Source organism: Budorcas taxicolor, chromosome 3, assembly GCF_023091745.1.
Source record: "Budorcas taxicolor isolate Tak-1 chromosome 3, Takin1.1, whole genome shotgun sequence".
Classification (NCBI taxonomy): domain Eukaryota; kingdom Metazoa; phylum Chordata; class Mammalia; order Artiodactyla; family Bovidae; genus Budorcas; species Budorcas taxicolor.
Window position 1 is genome coordinate 115,522,031 of NC_068912.1, and position 19,489 is coordinate 115,541,519.

Sequence of the window (19,489 nt, forward strand, 5' to 3'; positions counted from 1 at the left end):
CCCTCTCTTTAAACTCCACGTTTTGAATTAATTTTAGACACAAAAACAGCTGTTGTTGTTGTTGCTGTTGTTCAGTCACCAAATCATGTCTAACTCTTTGCAACCCCATGGACTGCGGCACGCCAGGCTTCCCTGTCCTTCGCTATGTCCCGAGGTTAGGTCAAACTCAAGTCCACTGAGCCGGTGATGCCATCCAACCATCTCATTGTCTGTCATCCATTTCTCCTCCTGCCCTCAATCTTTCCCAGCATCAGGGTCTTTTCTGATGAGTCGGTTCTTCACATCAAGTGGCCAAAGTATTGGAGCTTCAGCTTCAGCATCAGTCCTTCCAATGAATATTCAGGGTTGACTTCCTTTAGGATTGACTGGTTTGATATCCTTCCAGTCCAAGGGACTCTCAAGAGTCTTCTTCAGCACCACAACTAAATTCAGACACAAAAACAGCTGTAGAAGTCACATACCCTGCTTCCAGCTCCTGTTAACACACCCATAGTTTAATCAAGAACTGGAAATTAACACTGCTATGAAATTATTAACTAAACTGTGACCTTGTTAGAGTCTGAGATTTTTCCTGTCACGTCCTTTCTCTGCTCCCAGGTCCTGTCCAGGATCCCATATTGCATTTCACTGTTGGGTCCCACTGGTCTCCTCCAGTCTATGACGGATCCGTAGTCTTTTCCTGTCTTTCACGACCTTGATACTTAGGGAGAATAGTGATTGGTTATTTTGTAAGATGTTCCTCAGTAAAGGTTTGGCCAACATTTATTTATGACTAGAGAAAAAGCCCCACTCCAGTACTCTTGCCTGGAAAATCCCATGGACAGAGGAGTCTGGTAGGCTGCAGTCCATGGGGTTGCTAAGAGTCGGATACGACTGAGCGTCTTCCCTTTCACTTTTCACTTTCATGCATTGGAGAAGGAAATGGCAACCCACTCCAGTGTTCTTGCCTGGAGAATCCCAGGGACGGGGGAGCCTTGTGCGCTGCCGTCTATGGAGTCACAGAGAGTCAGACACGACTGAAGCAACTTAACAGCAGCAGCAGCAGCAGACAAAAAAGAGGCTAAATGACATCATATCCTTTCAGTGCACCTTATCAAGGGGTTCATGATGCCAAGATGTATTGTTAGCTGTGACATTTACCTGGACCATTTGGTTAAGTTACTGTTGGCTGGGTTTCTCTGTTGTGAAGTCACTCTTTCTCTTCTCTGTAGTGGATAAGAATGCTGAGGGAGATACTTGGAGACTATGCAAACCCTACTTCTTCTCAAACATTCTCGCATTAATTTTAGCATTGAAGGATCTTTGACTGCAACAGTTAACACTGAGATGCTTGCTTAATGATTATTCTCTATTTCCCTCTTTTTGTCTCTACTTAGCAACTGATATTCTGTTCTAAAGAAGCGCTGTCTCTTCTGTCCTATTTATTTATTTCACTATTCAATTATTTATACCAATATGAACTCCTGATGGCTTTCAACTTTGTGCTATATGTTAAAATTCAGCACCATCATCACCTGTTCTGTTGACCAAACGTTGTGGCTTCAGCCGTGAGGGTGTCCGTCATGTTGACTCTTGTATTGCTTTGATAAGCTGCCCGCTTTTCTTGGGCATTTTCTTATTTTGGCACCTCAAGCTTCATCTTGCGTTTTCCTGGGCCCAGCACTGGGATGAACTGCTTTCTCCTGATTCCATTTTTTTGGAGAATGGTGTTCAGAGACCAGGATCTGGGAAGTAGTCATGCTTATTGTTATTGGGGTATCATTGCTTCCAGGCTCTCTCAGAGAGAGAGCTAAGACATATGGGCATATGTGTATGCGTAGTAACCCGTCTTAGACACACATCCATATTTCTCTGTCTCTATCAAATCCTGAGTTTATACTAAAACCTCGGATCCCAATTCGGCACCACAGGGTTCATTTTGGCCTTTTCTGCGAGAACAGGGGCAAGGCTACCAGTGACATGGGAATGACAGTAACCCCATACTCCAGAAACCTCCCGTCCATCTTACGGCCCCGGGGGCTCATGGACATCCCGCAGGGGTCCACATCATTTAAGCTTCTCCTCTAATGCCGCAACTGAAAATAGGTCACCTTTGTCCTGTGTTGTGACCACAAAGCCAAGGACAGGAAAGAGAAAGCGATCGAATTACAGTCGTCAGTTCTCCAAATGTTATGACTGGCCAGGATTCAGATAAATTAAGATGCATCTACTATGCTGAATTTTGTTTCTAAAATTATACTTTATTGACTTTGGAGTTGTGCCAGTCCGTGGCAACTAATTGCATTTCAGGTGGGAGCGTCGCCTATCATTTGAGTTACCATTCCAATCGGGTGGTTGAAGGAGCTTCCCCAGCGGCTCCACAGTAAAGCATCTGCCTGCAGTGCGGTAGACACAGGTTGCATCCCTGGGTCAGCAAGCTCCCCTGGAGGAGGAAACGGCAACCCAGTCCAGTATTCTTGCCTGGAGAGTCCCGTGGACAGAGGAGCCTGGGGGGCTACAGTCCATACGGTCACAGACAGTTGGACAGGACTGAAGCAAGTGAGCACACACACAGGGTGATTGAAATCCTGAGGTCTACATGGCCTTGTGATGTGATGCCTACTGTATTATGCAAGCTAACCTAAGACTTATCAGTGACAACCTCCCAACAGCGCTAATATTTCCAAAGGCAGGGAGCTCCTCCTGCTTAATAACAGAATAATGCTATTAATAGCATTTACACTGGTTTCCATGAGAGAAATTTTTCCCTAAACACTCAGACTGCTTGTCCTCTCTCTTATTTTTCTCTAGGGAGCTGGGGTCCCTGACCTGATTGGAAAGTCAGGGAAAGAGAACAGGCATGCTCAGCCAGCCCATCCTCCTCCAGCCATCAGAGAGTAGACTTTCTGATCTGCTTCTCCCAGCCCCAAGCCTTCCCAGCCCAGAATCACACTCGAGGTTTGCAAGCTGCAGGATAACTGAAGCTTTAGGTAAGACAAAACTCAAAGATTGTGGATACTGACAATTTCACACAGATTTAAGCCTAAGACCCTGATGTTGGGAAAGATTGAGGGTGGGAGGAGAAAGGGGTGACAGAGGATGAGGTGGTTGGATGGCATCATCAACTCAAAGGACATGCGTTTGCACAAACTCCAAGAGATGGTGAAGGACAGGGAAGGCTGGTGTGCTGCAGCCCATGGGGTCACAAAGACTCGGACATGACTGAGCAACTGACCAACAATGACGAAAGGAAGATTTGACCTTGCTGAGTCATTGCAGCTTTGCACAGTTTTGTTTTTCAAAAGGAAGGGCAACAGCCTCTGACCTTGACCCAGTCCAGGCCACAGACACTTAGCAGATGCTCCCTGTCTGTGACAGCCTTAGCAAACCCGGGCGGTGAATGGAGGACACGGAGCCCAAGCCTTAGCGAAGATGTGTGCCTCTGGGAACCAAGCAGATGCTTTTTAGCCAAATATGAGCTGTGTGGGTGGTGGTCATGCCAGCTGCTACAGCTTGACCTTGAGTTATGCAGACACAGCTGACATTTAAATATACACAGCAGTATGCCAGGTGAGGCTGAGGCTGGAGGAGACCCTCCTTGACCTTGACCTCGGTGGGTGGAACAGGGTCTGCTTTTAAACTGGAAGGCAGCTGAGCTCTGCGTCTGTTGCAGAGTTAGTTGTAGCTCTAGAATGTGGGTGCTGAGCCTGGGGAGACAGCATTAGATTGGCCGCTGATTTCCTTCTGCACGCACAACCAAAGAAAACACTGGAGGGACTAAATTCTAATCAAGGGTTCCCCACAGGGTCGCGAGCTGGCTCTGGGTGCCTTCATTATGAAAGCTCTGACTCTGGCTTTTGAATACAGAGAACCAAACCAACTTGCCTTCAGGAAGTGGTAGATTTTCAGTACAAATAAAAAGAACCAGGATCTCTTCTGAAACTAATGGCTGTCATTTTGTGTGAAGGCAGAGAATCGCTGCAAATCTGAAAGCTAGAAAGGCCAGTGCCTCTAAGAATCTTATTTGCTCAGAAAGTCAAGGAGAAATCAGAGTGACATTAATCAAACAAATAAAAATGGTTTAGGCTTATAGTCAGGACAGGAAAAGCAACAATAAAATAAGGCAGACTGGGAGCATTCAACTGGAGAGAGATTTTAGAGCTAGGAGAAAGAGTGGGATTTTAGCCACAGCCAAAACAGTACTGAAGGAGTAACTGAGATCTCGGGGCCAGGAAAGGATACAAACGGGGTAGGAGATGTACCCCCAGGTCTAACGGGAATAGGGGGCTTGTTGTTAATGTGATCTTGGTTGTTAACAGGTCAGAAAGAGTGGATTCCGATAAAATCTGACATCTCTGCCCTCATCCGCTGGGAGGACCACCTTGTAGGGGAGAAGGTGCTTAGCATCAGAGTCTATGATGAGACCAACTGTGAACCACCATTGACGCTGGGTGGATATGCCAAGTGGTTATAGAAAGTCTGAACGGATTCGAGAGACGCTCACTCTGACCAGCGTGAAACACTCGAAGCAGCCTCCTTAGGTGCTTTTCAAGGGGACACTGTCACTGGGACCAGGACATCCTGCCCTGTGAGGACAAGCTCAGGAATGAGGGCTGTACGAGAAGGTACAGCCAAGACGCCCTGAGCCAGGAGGACAGAAATGCGATGAGGTCCAGCCTGGCTGAAATGCTCGTCCTCTGGGAGCCTGTCCTCCAGTGGAATGACCCACTCAGGAACGGAGTCGTAAGGAGATGAAACTCTCAACAGTGGGTGGCTGTCACAGACCTGGAATCTTTTTATTTCCTTTTGGTCATTCAGCAGCTGACAAGGCAGAGGATGGAGGAATATGTTAGATCCAAAGCCACGAGGAACTAGAAGGAGAGAAGGCACTTGGGTTGGGCCCAGGGTTCGAACCCGACGTGTGTGGGGCAAGGAGAGGGAGCCATAGTTTCAACTGCTGGAAGCTCAAGAGGGCCTCAAGAGGAAGAGGACTGTGGAGGGAAACCCAGGCCACTACGCACTGGAGGGTGGACCCCCAAAGGGAGCTGAGCTCTGAGCAGAGAAGCAGAGCAAGTGCTCAAAGTGCCAAGGCACGCAAACCAGAGGTCTCCTTATGCAGAGGTGGGCAGAGACTGCAAACAAGCCCCGGAATGGGCCTTAGGCTACAGATGGCGAAGTTTCTGCAAGAAGGCAGCCATGTCCCATGCGAACAGGTGGATTCTCCCCAGATGAGATGAACACATGCTGTAACAATGTCTCCAGGCCTACAGATGGCCAACAGACACATGAAACAATGTCCAACATCGAGAATTAGTAGACAAATGCAGATCAAACTACAAGGAGGTACCACCTCACACCGGTCAGAATGGCCATCATCAGAAAGCCTACAAATTATATACATGTGTGTTTCCTGGTGGCTCAGATGGTAAAGAATCTGCCTGCAATGTGGGAGACTCAGGTTCAATCCCTGGGCCTGGAAGATCCCCTTGGAGAAGGGAATGGCTCCCGATTCCAGTATTCTTGCCCAGAGAATCCCATGGACAGAGGAGCCTGATGGGCTATAATCCACTGGGTTGCAAAGAGTCGGAGACGACTAAGTGACTAACACTTTCACTTTCTCTTATAGCTGAATCACTTGCTGTATGCCCGAAACTAGCTCGGCGCTGTAATTTAACTATACTTCAAATTCAAAAGTAGATAATGCCTCAATGGCAGATTTCTTTCAGTTGACTGTAACTCAGAGGTCAAGGACTTGAGCCAATGCTCATAGACTGACAGGCAGCCCGTGGGGTGGGGCGGGGCGGGGAGCAAGGCTCTCTCCATCCCCACCCTTTGCTCAAGTGCCCCGGGCTCCCTGCAAGGCCGAGCACTCGTCTGCCTCACTCAGGTGGCGGGTATGACATGGGTACACTTTTATTCCAGCCCTTGTAACACCTGGTCTCTCTAAAAAGACTCCCTCGGCCTGCCAAGACCTAAGTGAGCTTCTCAACTGTGGCTGCACATCAGAATCAGGCGGGAAGCCTTGAAAAAGACCCGGCACCTGGTCCCAGCCCAGAGGCCCCGAGTTAACAGGTGTGGGACTCGGCCTCGACGCTGGGAGTTGTACGCAAGCCGCAGGTATATCCAGAACCTCAGAATGTGACCTCGCCTGGAACTACGGGCTCTGCAGATGTAATTAGTTTACAATCAAGGTGGGAGCACACTGACTTGGCTGGGGGGCAGTAGCACATCCAATGAGAGCGTCCTGCGTTAAGAGACAGAAAGGGACAGACAGAAACACAGAGAAGCTGGTGTGCAGACAGAAGCAGAGGCTGGAGGAACGGGCCCACAGCCAAGGAACAACAAGGATTCCAGCAACTCCCGGAAGCTGGCAAAAGCAGGGGGTGGTTTCTTTCTCAGAGTCTCTGGAAGGAACCGACCCTGACAGCATCTTGGTTTTGAACTTCTAGCCTCCCAAGCTGTGAGAAAATAAATGTCTGCTCTCTTAAGCCCCTCAGTCTGTGGCACCTTATTATGGCAGCCCCTGGAAACAAATGCACCAGCTGACCACCCTGCATGGCCAAGCTGGCAACCCCTGCCTTTCCAAAGGAAGAGACCCCCCCCAGTCCCGCCAGCTGCCCATCTGGGGGTCTGCCCGTCATCCTGGCAAGAAGGTCCCTGGTAGAGCCGACAGGAATTAGAAGTCAGGAGCGTGACTTTTGGTCTCTCAGTTCTTTGACTTATAACTCACAAGGACAAAAAGTTTAATTCTAACTTGGATTCCATGAGACTTCCACTTCTTTGAAGTTTGGCTTGCAAGGGGACTTAATCTTCTGGTTTTATGTTATCCCCAGGGACTTCTTAATGAAGAGAGAGTTTATGTTCAAATTGGAGGTGATTTGTTTCATTTTTGGAGTATCTTGAGGATGTCACTTGATCACACTGCAGGAGCTCTGATCGGAATGTCAAACACAGGGCTAGGCCTAACTGAGCACGTGACCTTGAGGGGCACGTGACCTGGAGCTGCCTGAACTCAGCTGACTTCTGAGCTATTCGGAGGCGGAGGCTGAGCTGCTAAGTTCCTAAGTGTGTGCTAGTCACCCAGTCCTGTTCAGCTTTTCACAACCCCAGGGACGATAGCCCACCATGGAATTCTCCAGGCAAGAATACTGCAGTGGGTTGCCATTCCCTTCTCCAGGGGTCTTCCCAACTCCTGCATTGCAGGCAGAGTTGTTAGCATCTGAGCCGCCAGGGAAGCCCTCCTAAAGTTCCCAAGAGAACCCACAAAAGACCAGTGCCTGGTATAGGCAGAATGGACCTGTGCTGATGGATTGCTGGTGCCCCCTTCCCGGAGACGGGGCTTGCCCTCCATTGCCCATTGGCTCAGCAGGTGCAGAGGACAATCGGCTGGGGGGAACCTCTCTGTTTTTCCAGAAGAGGGGCTCTCCCAGAGCCCTCCAGACCTCCTGCTCACCCCCAGCAGGACAGCAAGGCCAGTAAGGAACATGCCAGCGGCCAGTACCAGATGCTGCCTTGAAGCAACTCATGGGATGTCTTCTCCACCCAGAGAATCTGTCTCCCCCTCCCTCCACCAGCCCAGCTCGAGGCAGGACAGGGCAAGGCCTGTCAGCCGAACACGACTCACTCTCTCCCTGCAGGCAGGGAGCAAGCCGGCCATTCCTGAACCTGGCTTCATCAGTGATGAAGGTGCTATCCAGGCCTCTAGCTGCTGATTGTCTTGTCTTAGTTTATTGTGACTCAGAGGTCAGGTGGGAGGGCAATGCCACTACTGACCCTGAGAGCAAGCACCGCTGACCCCTCCCGAGGGCTGGGCGCAGGGTGCTGAGCCAGGACCCTACAGGATCGCTCAGTATGGCCCTGAGTGTTTGCTGCTACCTCAGCGAGGAGACTCTCGGTCATCCCCACTCACAGGGAGAATGCAGGGGCCCAGAGAGGCGGGGTCGTGTTACATGGACTGGGGCTGGAAGAGAGGACCCTTGAACCCAAATAGCTTGACCCCCAAGCCCTAAAAGTAATGAGGGAAGAGCACTGTTACCAAAGGGGAAAGATGGGGGGAGGAATAAATTAGGAGCATGCGATTAACAGATATACACTACTCTATACAAAGCAGACAAACAAGAGCCTACGGTACAGCACAGGGGACTGTGTTCAATAGCTTAACCTACAATCGAAAAGAATCTGAAAATGAATGGATATATACACACATATATATAACTGAGTCACTTTGATGTACAGAAACTAACACAACATTGTAAGGTGACTATACTTCAATAAAAAATAAATATATATATGCGTGCATGTGTCTATGTGTGTGTCTATATACATGCGTGTATATGTACATGTGTGTATATATGTGTGTGTATATATGTATGTATACACACACACACATATATGCACACACATATATACACACATGTACGTGAGTCTGAGTGAACTCCCGGAGTTGGTGATGGACAGGGAGGCCTGGCGTGCTGCGATTCATGGGATCCCAAAGAGTCGGACGCGACTGAGCGATTGAACTGAACCGAACTGATACACATAAATGAAGGGACTTCCCTGGTAGTCCAGTGGTTAAGATTCCACACTCCCCAATGCAGGGGGCCTGGGTTCTGTCTCTGGTCAGGGAATTAGATCCCACATGCCCCAACTAAGAGTTTGCCCACCCCAACTAACGATCTCGTGTGCTGCAACGAAGATTGAAGATGCCACGTGCTGCAACTAAGACCCGGCACAGCCAGATAAATAAATAAACATTCTTTTTAAATAAAAAGCATATGTGAAAATACCAAACCTAGGTTGGCAGTATATTATACTTCGCATGATAAACCCATTAAGTATGCATGAGCACATATAAACATATATTCATATATGAGTTCATGAGTATATACTATGAATATGAGTATATACCTGTTAATTGGATATTTATGAGTTTCTATATAATCACAAGCCTTGATACGTATGTGTCATATATAGTTAATATATGTGTTGGTATATGTGTATGTATCCACCAATTTCTCTCACAAGAATTTATAAAAATAAGTGCTATATGAGTAGATATGCATAAGGCTGTTTGAAGCAGCTTCTTAATAATAACAGAAAACGGAAACAATATGACTATGCAAAGCAACAGCTGATTAAATATATTATAATAAAGTCATGCAAGAGCTAAGGGCTTTTTTTAGAGTCACACAAGTAAGAAAAATGGAAGAGCAGAGAGCAGCGATAAGATCTGAAAGTTGGGAAGGAGAATGGTGAGTAGTAATGACCGGAGGCCTGGCTGCAGTCCCCAGGGTAGCAGAGCCGGACACGACTGAGCAACTGAACAACAGCAGTGACTGACGGCTAAGAAGCCTTAGGCAGACAATGAGGATTCTGGGAACCAAGGAGCAGAGTCCCCCAGAAGCCTAGGAACTGGGGTGAGGGAGGGGTGGCGTAGAGCTCAGCCGGGGAGAGCTGAGTGAGGGCTCGGTAAACCCTCCTCTCAGCAGAGGAAATGCCCCTTCCCAGCCCTGCCAAGCCTGGAAGTGGACCCTCTGGAGAGAGGGAAGCAAATGGCCTCTGGACGGGGTGGCCAGGCTCCACTGAGGGCAGAGCCCTCCACCAAAGACAGGCACATGAAGCATATGTTTATCTCCTGGAGGCTGAGACCCATTTCTTTCTGCAACTCCAGGCAGGATGTTGGCAGCAGCATTGCCTCCAGAAAGACCGCCAAAGATATTAACATCAGCAATTCCCAAATACACAGCCCAGCCATCCGAAGAAACTGACAAGGTCAGACTGGGATCCAGTTTTGCAAAAGCAACTAACAGGTGACCAGGGAGGGAAGGCTGCTGGGCTTTGTGTGGCTCTCGGGTCACCTCTGCCGCCCTGACCACCAGCAGGGGCCAGTGTGAAGTTTCCACACCGAACACGAGGAGTGGCGAACAGGGGAGGTGGAACAGACGGAAGGTTCCACAAGCGCCGAGGGAAATTGTACCATATCTAGGGACACAGCCCAGAGCCACGCTGCCGGGGAGCGCTGATAAGAGCAAAGCCGGTGGCCCGTTAAGACAGGAAACAGCATGGGTGTTGGCGACAAGGCCCCAGCGTTAAAGGGACCAGAATGCAGAAGAAATGTGGCAAGGAGGTGCTTGCAGGGAAATTCCCTTCAGAGGCAAGAAAGATGCCAAGGGAACAAGTACCCTAACTCAGCGGGCCCAGAGGACAGGGGCGAGAAAGAATTTGGGATTTATGGGAAGAGATTTTTTAAAAGACCTTATTAATTTCAATTCCGAATTGTGACATTCTGCTTTTGCTTTGTAAGGCATCAGTTTGGGGTTTTAGCAACCACATGAAGAACCCTGATTGAAATCACTGGGGCGGAGGCCAGAAACTCTGTCCAGGAACCCTGGGGATGACATGGGTGGGCACAGGCTTGCTGATTATGACCAGGATGGCTGATGGAGCCACTCTTAGCCCCAGAGATCTGCCTTATAAAACTCACAGCAAATAATTCAAAAAGTGGAAGCCAGGGTAAGAGGCTGTTGTGGGTTTAAGTGTATCCTACCAAAAGATAGGCTGAAGTCCTAAGCCCTGGTAGGAATGTATGTGATTTTATTTGGAAATAGGGTCTTTTCAGATGTAATTAAGATGTAAGTTGTTTAGTCGCTGAGTCATGTCCGACTGCGACACCACAGGATGTAACCCGCCAGGCTCCTCTGTCCCTGACATTTTCCAGTCAAGAATACTGGAGTGGGTTGTCATTTCCTTCTCCCAGGGATCGAACTCAGGTCTCCCACTTGGTAGGCAGATTCTTTACCATTGAACCACCTGGGAAGATTAAGTGAAGGTTATCCAGGACTAAGATAGACCCTTTATCCAACACAACTTAGCATCCTCATAAGAAGAGGGAAAGAGGGACTTCCCTGGAAATCCAATGGTTAAGACTTTGCCTTCCAGTGTGGGAGGTATGGGTTCAGTCCCTGGTCAGGAAGCGAAGATCCCTTATGCCTCACAGCCAAAAAACCATAACAAAAGCAACAGAAGCAATATTGTAACAACTTCAATAAAGACTTTGAAAATGATCCACATCCAAAATGAGTCTTAAACAAAGTAAAGAGGACAAGAGGCACAGAGACGTACTCAAGAAAGCCAGGTGTCAACAGAGACAGAGATGCAGCGATGCCTCCCCAGACCAAGGAACACCGCGGATGCTGGCGGAGCTGAGAGACGGCCACAGAGCCGACCCCGGGCCTCCGGAAGGGCCCAACCCTGCTGACATCATTGATCTGGGACTTCTGACATCCGGAACCGGGAGAGAAGGACTCTGTGGTTTCCAGCCCTCCGGTTTGAGGAGCTAATGCTTCAGCAGCCCCAGGACTCCAAGACAAAGGGGTTCAGAGGTGCACGCAGAACCCAGATTAGAACATCTCCTGACCCACTTCTCTCCTCCTGCCTCTGCTCACCCGGGAGCTCGTTATCAGTAGGAGACAATTTTTCCGGAGACACAAGGATGTAGAGAATTGCATATAAATGGGGCCACGCTCTGGTGTTCCAGCACTGACAATGCCGTCAGGAGTCAACTATAGATTCCTGGTACTTAAACACAAGACCCAAAGCCCTCCAACCTGGTTTCCAAGATTCAGTACTGGCACTGAGGAAAACAAGACTGTGCTTTCCAATGGCGAGGAAAATCTCTCTGCTCGCGAGCAATTGAAGAAAATGGATGTGGAACCAGATGATACCTATTTCCCAGAGCCCCTTTGCTGCCTCTTAGCTGTGCCGTACCATTCTTCAGTAAAGCACGATTAGGCTCATTATGGCTGTGTGGTCCCTAAATAGCCACGGGCCTCTGGAATTTGTGTGCCGTGGAGCAGAGATTGGTCTTCTTTAAACTTCTTGTTAATTAGAGACCTCTTATCTGGGCGCAGCATAATTTCTGCCTGTTCCCAAGGGGAGACCCTAGAGCTGCGCTGAGCGTGGCCGGGTGCCTCTGCTGTACCGGATCCCGGGGGCTGGCTCCTGCCAGCGGCAGCTCCTGGCTGGTAAGATGCCACCAGCACGCGCTGGCTGGGGAACTGGCGTGCCACGCTGTCACTTCAGTCGTGTCCGTCTCTCTGCAACCCCACGGCCTGTAGCCCACCAGGCTCCTCTGTCCATGGGATTCTCCAGGCAAGAATACTGATGTCTCCAGGGGATCTTCCCAACCCAGGGATCGAACCTGGGTCTCCTGCATTGGCAGGCGGGTGGGTTCTTTACCTGCTGAGCCATTGGGAAAGCCCCCTGAGGAGCTGGCATGGAAGCTAATTCTGCCAGAGAGGGAAAAAGCCTCCCCAGAGGCACCAAAAACAGAAAGAACTTAATTTTTACTGAAGCATAGTTGATTTACAAAGTTGTCTTCACGTCTGCTGTACAGCAACGTGTTGGTGGGCATGTAGATTGATGCAGCCACTATGAAAATAGTATGGAGGCTCCTCAGAAAACTAAATATAGCATCCTCATATGATCCAGCAGTCCCGCTCCTGGGCATACATCCAGGCCAAACTCTAAATCAAACGGACACGTGCACCTGTGCATGCAGAGCAGCACCATTCACAACAGCCAAGAGGCAGAAATGGCCTCAATGCCCATCGGCAGAGGAAAGAGGACAAAGAGGGTGTGCTGTGCGTGCACACTGGAATACTACCTGGCCGTAAAAAGAGGGCAGCAATGCCATTTGCAGCAACCTGGGTGGAGATAGCTGAGAAAAGAAGAGAAAGGCAATGGAGAAAAGGAGAAATTCCATCTGAATGCAGAGTTCCAAAGAATAGCAAGGAGAGATAAGAAAGCCTTCCTTCAGTGATTAATGCAAACAAATAAAGGAAAACAACACAATGGGAAAGACTAGGGAGCTTTTCAAGGAAATTAGAGATACCAAGGGAACGTTTCAGGCAAAGATGGACACAATAAAGGACAGAAATGGTAGGGACCTAACAGAAGCAGAAGATATTAAGAAGAGGTGGCAAGATTACACAGAACTATACAAAAAAGATCTGCATGACCAAGATAATCAGGATGGTGTGATCACTCACCTAGAGCCAGACATCCTGGAATGTGAAGTGAAGTGGGCCTTAGAAAGCATCACTACGAACAAAGCTAGTGGAGGTGATGAAATTCCAGTTGAGCTGTTTCAAATCCTGAAAGATGATGCTGTGAAAGTGCTGCACTCAATATGCCAGCAAAGTTGGAAACTCAGCAGTGGCCACAGGACTGGAAAAGGTCAGTTTTCATTCCAATCCCAAAGAAAGGCAATGCCAAAGAATGCTCAAACTATTGCACAATTGCACTCATCTCACACACTAGTAAACTAACCCTCAAAATTCTCCAAGCCAGGCTTCAACATACCTGAACCGTGAACTTCCAGACATTTAAGCTGGATTTAGAAAAGACAGAGGAACCAGAGATCATCTGCTGGATCATAGAAAAAGCAAGAGAGTTCCAGAAAAACAAGTACTGCTTTATTGACTATGCCAAAGCCTTTGACTGTGCATATCACAACAAACTGTGGAAAATCCTTTAAGAGATAGGAATACCAGATCACCTAACTTGACTCCTGAGATATCTATATGCAGGTCAAGAAGCAACAGTTAGAACTGGACATGGAACAACAGACTGGTTCCAAATCAGGAAAGGAGTATGTCAAGGCTGTATATTGTCGCCCTGCTTATTTAACTTATATGCAGAGTACATCATGAGAAACCCTGGACTGGATGAATCACAAGCTGGAATCAAGATTGCCGGGAGACACACCAATAACCTCAGATATGCAGATGACACCACCCTTATGGAAGAAAGTGAAGAAGAACTAAAGAGCCTCTTGATGAAAGTAAAAGAGGAGAGTGAAAAAGTTGGCTTAAAATTCAACATTCAGAACACCAAGATCGTGGCATCTGGTCCCATCACTTGATGGCAAATAGATGGGGAAACAGTGGAAATAGTAACAGACTTTATTTTTTAGGCTCCAAAATCACTGCAGATGGTGACTGCAGCCATGAAATTAAAAGACACTTGCTCCTTGGAAAAACAGTTATGACCAACCTAGACAGCATATTAAAAAGCAGAGACATTACTTTGCCAACAAAGGTCCATCTAGTCAAGACTATGGTTTTTTCCAGTAGTCATGTATGGATATGAGAGTTGGACTATAAAGAAAGCTGAGCACTGAAGAATTGAGGATTTTGAACTGTGGTGTTGGAGAAGACTCTTGAGAGTCCCTTGGACAGCAAGAAGATCCAACCAGTCCTTCCTAAAGGAATCAACCCTGAGTATTCATTGGAAGGACTGATGTTGAAGCTGAAACTCCAATACTTTGGCCACCTGATGTGAAGAGCTGACTCATTGGAAAAGACCCTGATGCTGGGAAAGGTTGAGGGCAGGAGGAGAAGGGGACGACAGAGGATGAGATGGTGGATGGCATCACCAACTGAATGGACATGAGTTCAAATGAGCTCCGGGAGTTGGTGGTGGACAGGGAGGCCTGGCGTGCTGCAGTGCATGGGTCGCAAAGAGTTGGACACTGCTGAGCGACTGACACATTGTCCTTGTCCTTTGTCCTAAAATAATCTTAGGACAAAAACTGTGTGGTATCACTTATATGTGGAATCCAAAAATCACAGCAAACTAGTGAGTGCAATAGAAGAGAAGCAGACCCCCAGATACGGAGAACAGACCAGGGGCTACCAGTGTGGGGGGCTGTGCAGGCTTGGGGTGGGAGGTGCAAGCCACTGGGTGTGAGAGGGGCCCAAGGACATGCTGTGCAGCACGGGGAATACATCCGATGGTTCAGTGCAGTTCAGTCGCTCAGTTGTGTCTGACTCTTGGCGACCCCATGAATTGCAGCACGCCAGGCCTCCCTGTTCATCACCAACTCCTGGAGTTCACTCAGACTCACGTCCATCGAGTCGGTGATGCCATCCAGCCATCTCATCCTCTGTCGTCCCCTTCTCCTCCTGCCCCCAATCCCTCCCAGCATCAGTCTTTTCCAATGAGTCAACTCTTCGCATGAGGTGGCCAAAGTACTGGAGTTTCAGCTTTAGCATCATTCCTTCCAATGAACACCCAGGACTAATCTCCTTTAGGATGGACTGGTTGGATCGCCTTGCAGTCCAAGGGACTCTCAAGAGTCTTCTCCAACACCACAGTTCAAAAGCACCAATTCTTCAGCACTCAGCTTTCTTCACAGTCCAACTCTCATATCCATACACGACCACTGGAAAAACCATAGACTTAACTAGATGGACCTTAGTCGGCAAAGTAATATCTCTGCTTTTGAATATGCTGTCTAGGTTGGTCATAACTTTTCTTCCAAGGAGTAAGTGTCTTTTAATTTCATGGCTGCAATCACCATCTGCAGTGATTATGGAGCCCCAAAAGATAAAGTCTGTCACTGTTTCCCCTGTTTCCCCATCTATTTCCCATGAAGTGATGGGACCAGATGCCATGATCTTTGTTTTCTGAATGTTGAGCTTTAAGCCAACTTTTTCCCTCTCTTCTTACACTTTCATCAAGAGGTTTTTTAGTTCTTCTTCACTTTCTGCCATAAGGGTGGTGTCATCTGCATATCTGAGGTTATTGATATTTCTCCTGGCAAACTTGAGTCCAGCTTGTGCTTCTTCCAGCCCAGCATTTCTCATGATGTACTCTGCATAGAAGTTAAATAAGCAGGGTGACAATATGCAGCCTTGACGTACTCCTTTTCCTATTTGGAACCAGTCTGTTATTCCATGTCCTGTTCTAACTGTTGCTTCCTGACCTGCGTATAGGTTTCTCAAGAGGCAGGTCAGGTGGTTTGGTATTCCCTTCTCTTTCAGAATTTTCCACACATTATTGTGATTCACACAGTCAAAGGCTTTGGCATAGTCAATAATGCAGAAGTAGTTGTTTTTCTGGAACTCTCTTGCTTTTTCCATGATCCAGCGGATGTTGGCAATTTGATCTCTGGTTCCTCTGCCTTTTCTAAAACCAGGATGAACATATGGAAGTTCATGGTTCATGTATTGCTGAAGCCTGGCTTGGAGAATTTTGAGCATTAATTTACTAGCATGTGAGATGAGTGCAATTATGCAGTAGTTTGAGCATTCTTTGGTATTGCCTTTCTTTGGGATTGGAATGAAAACTGACCTTTTCCAGTCCTGTGGCCACTGCTGAGTTTTCCAACTTTGCTGGCATATTGAGTGCAGCACTTTCACAGCATCATCTTTCAGGATTTGAAATAGCTCAACTGGAATTTCATCACCTCCACTAGCTTTGTTCGTAGTGATGCTTTCTAAGGCCCACTTCACTTCACATTCCAGGATGTCTGGCTCTAGGTAGTGATCATACCATCATGATTATCTTGGTCATGAAGATCTTTTTTGTACAGTTCTGACAGAATATGGTCCACTGGAGAAGGGAATGGCAAACCACTTCAGTATTCTTGCCTTGAGAACCCCATGAACAGTATGAAAAGGCAAAATGACAGGATACTGAAAGAGGAACTCCCCAGGTCAGTAGGTACCCAATATGCTACTGGAGATCAGAGGAGAAATAACTCCAGAAAGAATGAAGGGATGGAGCCAAAGCAAAAACAATACCCAGCTGTGGATGTGACTGGTGATAGAAGCAAGGTCCAATGCTATAAAGAGCAATATTGCATAGGAACCTGGAATGTTAGGTCGATGAATCAAGGCAAATTGGAAGTGGTCAAACGAGACGGCAAGAGTGAACATCAACATTCTAGGAATCAGCAAACTAAAATGGACTGGAATGGGTGAATTTAACTCAGATGACCATTATACCTACTACTATGGGCAGGAATCCCTTAGAAGAAATGGAGTAGCCATCATGGTCAACAAGAGTCCGAAATGCAGTACTTGGATGTAATCTCAAAAATGACAGAATGATCTCTGTTCGTTTCCAAGGCAAACCATTCAATATCCGATGGTTGCTGCTAAATCGCTTCAGTCGTGTCCGACTCTGTGCGACCCCATAGACGGCCTCCCACCAGGCTCCCCCTTCCCTGGGATTCTCCAGGCAAGAACACTGGCGTGGGTTGCCATTTCCTTCTCCAATGCATGAAAGTGAAAAGTGAAAGTGAAGGCGCTCAGTCCTGTCCAACTCTTCGCGACCCCATGGACTGCAGCCCACCAGGCTCCTCCGTCCATGGGATTTTCCAGGCAAGAGTACTGGAGTGGGGTGCCATTGCCTTCTCCGATCCGATGGTTAGTAACAACTAAAAATGAAAAGTAGCCTCTAAAATTTGTATAAAAGGTTTTAAAATTAAAAATGATATGACCTTAGGCGCTCTGAGAAAAGAGCTAGGGTTGAGAGGGAGGGAGAAGCAAATCAGGGAGAGTCAGAGCAGCGAAGTGGGTGCTATGTGCTAGGCCCGCCGTGGTTTTCCTGTGTTACCTTGGAATTTCAGGAAAGGCCTCGTTCCTGAGGACCGTAGGAAATAACCAACTTCAGGTTCTGATATACAGAATAAGACACATCCCCCCGGGGACCTGCCCTGAGTCGACCCAGCCGGCTCCGTGATCCTCAAAATCCCACTAGCAGGCTGTCTCGGCAGAGACGGGAGCTCACGGGAGATCGTAGGTAGCACAGGAGCAGAGCTGGCCACTGGGGAGGGGGTGTAAAGCATTTCTCATGATCCTGAAACCCAAACATCCCTGAGACGCCCCTCTTTAGAGCCTTCAGGAGGAGAGGGCAAGAGATTCTTCCTGCAATCTTAACACCCAAATAAATTCTAGGTAAGTGAAAGTGAGTCACTCAGTCGTGTCTGACTCTTTGCGACTCCATGGACTATACAGTCCATGGAATTCTCCAGGCCAGAATACTGGAATGGGTAGCCTTTCCCTTCTCCAGAGGAATCTTCCCAACCCAGGGATCGAACCCAGCTCACCCACATTGCAGGAGGATTCTTTACCAGCTGAGCCACAAGAGAAGCCCAAGAATACTAAAGTAGGTAGCCTATCCCTTCTCCAGCGGATCTTCCTGACCCAGGAATCAAACCAGGATCTCCTGCATTGCAGGCGGATTCTTTACCAACTGAGTTATCAGGGAAGCCCAATTCTAGGTGTGTGGCATGCAGTGTGGTAGCCACTGGCCGTGTGTGGCTCTTTAAATCTAAATTAATTAAAAGTAAATAAGAGTAAAGACTCATTTGAGTTTCCGTGATGGCTCAGCGGGTAAACAATCTGCCTGCAAGGCAGGAGACGCTGGAGACGTGGGTTTGATCCCTGGGTCAGGAGGACCCCCTGGAGGAGGAAATGGCAACCCACTCCAGTACTCTTGCCTGAAAATTCCCGTGAACAGAGGAGCCTGGGCTGGCTGCAGTTCAAAGGGCCACAAAGAGTCGGGCATGACTGATCGACTAAAGACTCATTTATTCAATCATATTAGCCCCATTTCCAGTGCTCTAGAGCCCTATATGTTTAGTGCCTACCACTGGACAACACAGACCATATTAATCATCCCGGAAAGTTGTTGAACAAGGCTGCTTTAAATGGTTCAAGAGTTTAAATGTAAAAACTTACCCTATTAAAACACTAGAAGATAAATTAACACAAATTTTATAATCTTGAAATCAGGAATTCCCTGGCAGTTACACGGTTAAGACTCTGAGTTTCCACTGAAAGGGGGCAAGTGTTCAATCCTTGAGGAGGGAACTAAGACCCCACAGGCTGTGCAGAGTGGCAAAAAAAAAAAAAACAACAACAAAAAACACAAGAAGAAGTATCTAAATTCAACCCTAAAACCTAGAGACTGGAGAAAAATGGCTCTAATTGCTAAGTAAAAATTTAAAATGTTCTCTGCGTGAAAAATAACCTCATAAACCAACATTATTGAAAAACCAGAGAAAGATTTATAATCCTTAAGCAGATAAAGAGCTAATTTCCTTAATAAAATAATAAAAGACAAATACCCAGTAGAATAAGGGCCAGGCATTTCACAGAACCGAAGATATAAATGGCCAACAAATATGTGAAAAGATGTTTAACCTCACTCATAATGAAGGAAATGCAAATTAAATAATGAAGCCATTATTAAATAATGGAGAAGCCCATGTTTCAACTATCATTGGCAAAAATTTTAAAGTTTGCATGCATTGGGAGCTAGACTGTAGTGGGTTCATACATTGTCAGCAGAAGAATAAAATAGAGCAACCTCTTTGGAGGATGTTCGTCAGTGGAAATCTAAATTTAAAATGCATGTTACCTTTGACCTAGTATTTCCATCTTTAAAAATGTACCCTACAAATAACCTAGCTAATGTGCACAGAGTTATGTGCACAAAACGGTCAGTTGCAGCATTATTTATTACAGCAAAACAAACCTGAGTATCTATCAAATGGCTTATTAAACAGTCTAAATCATGCTATCGTCATACAGCGAGGTACCGCAGCACCTGTTAAAACCTGTGCTGATACACTACCGTGTTTCAGATGTGCAACGAACAAGGACCTCTGCTCAATGTTGCATGGCAGCCGGGGTGGGAGCAGAGTTTGGAGGAG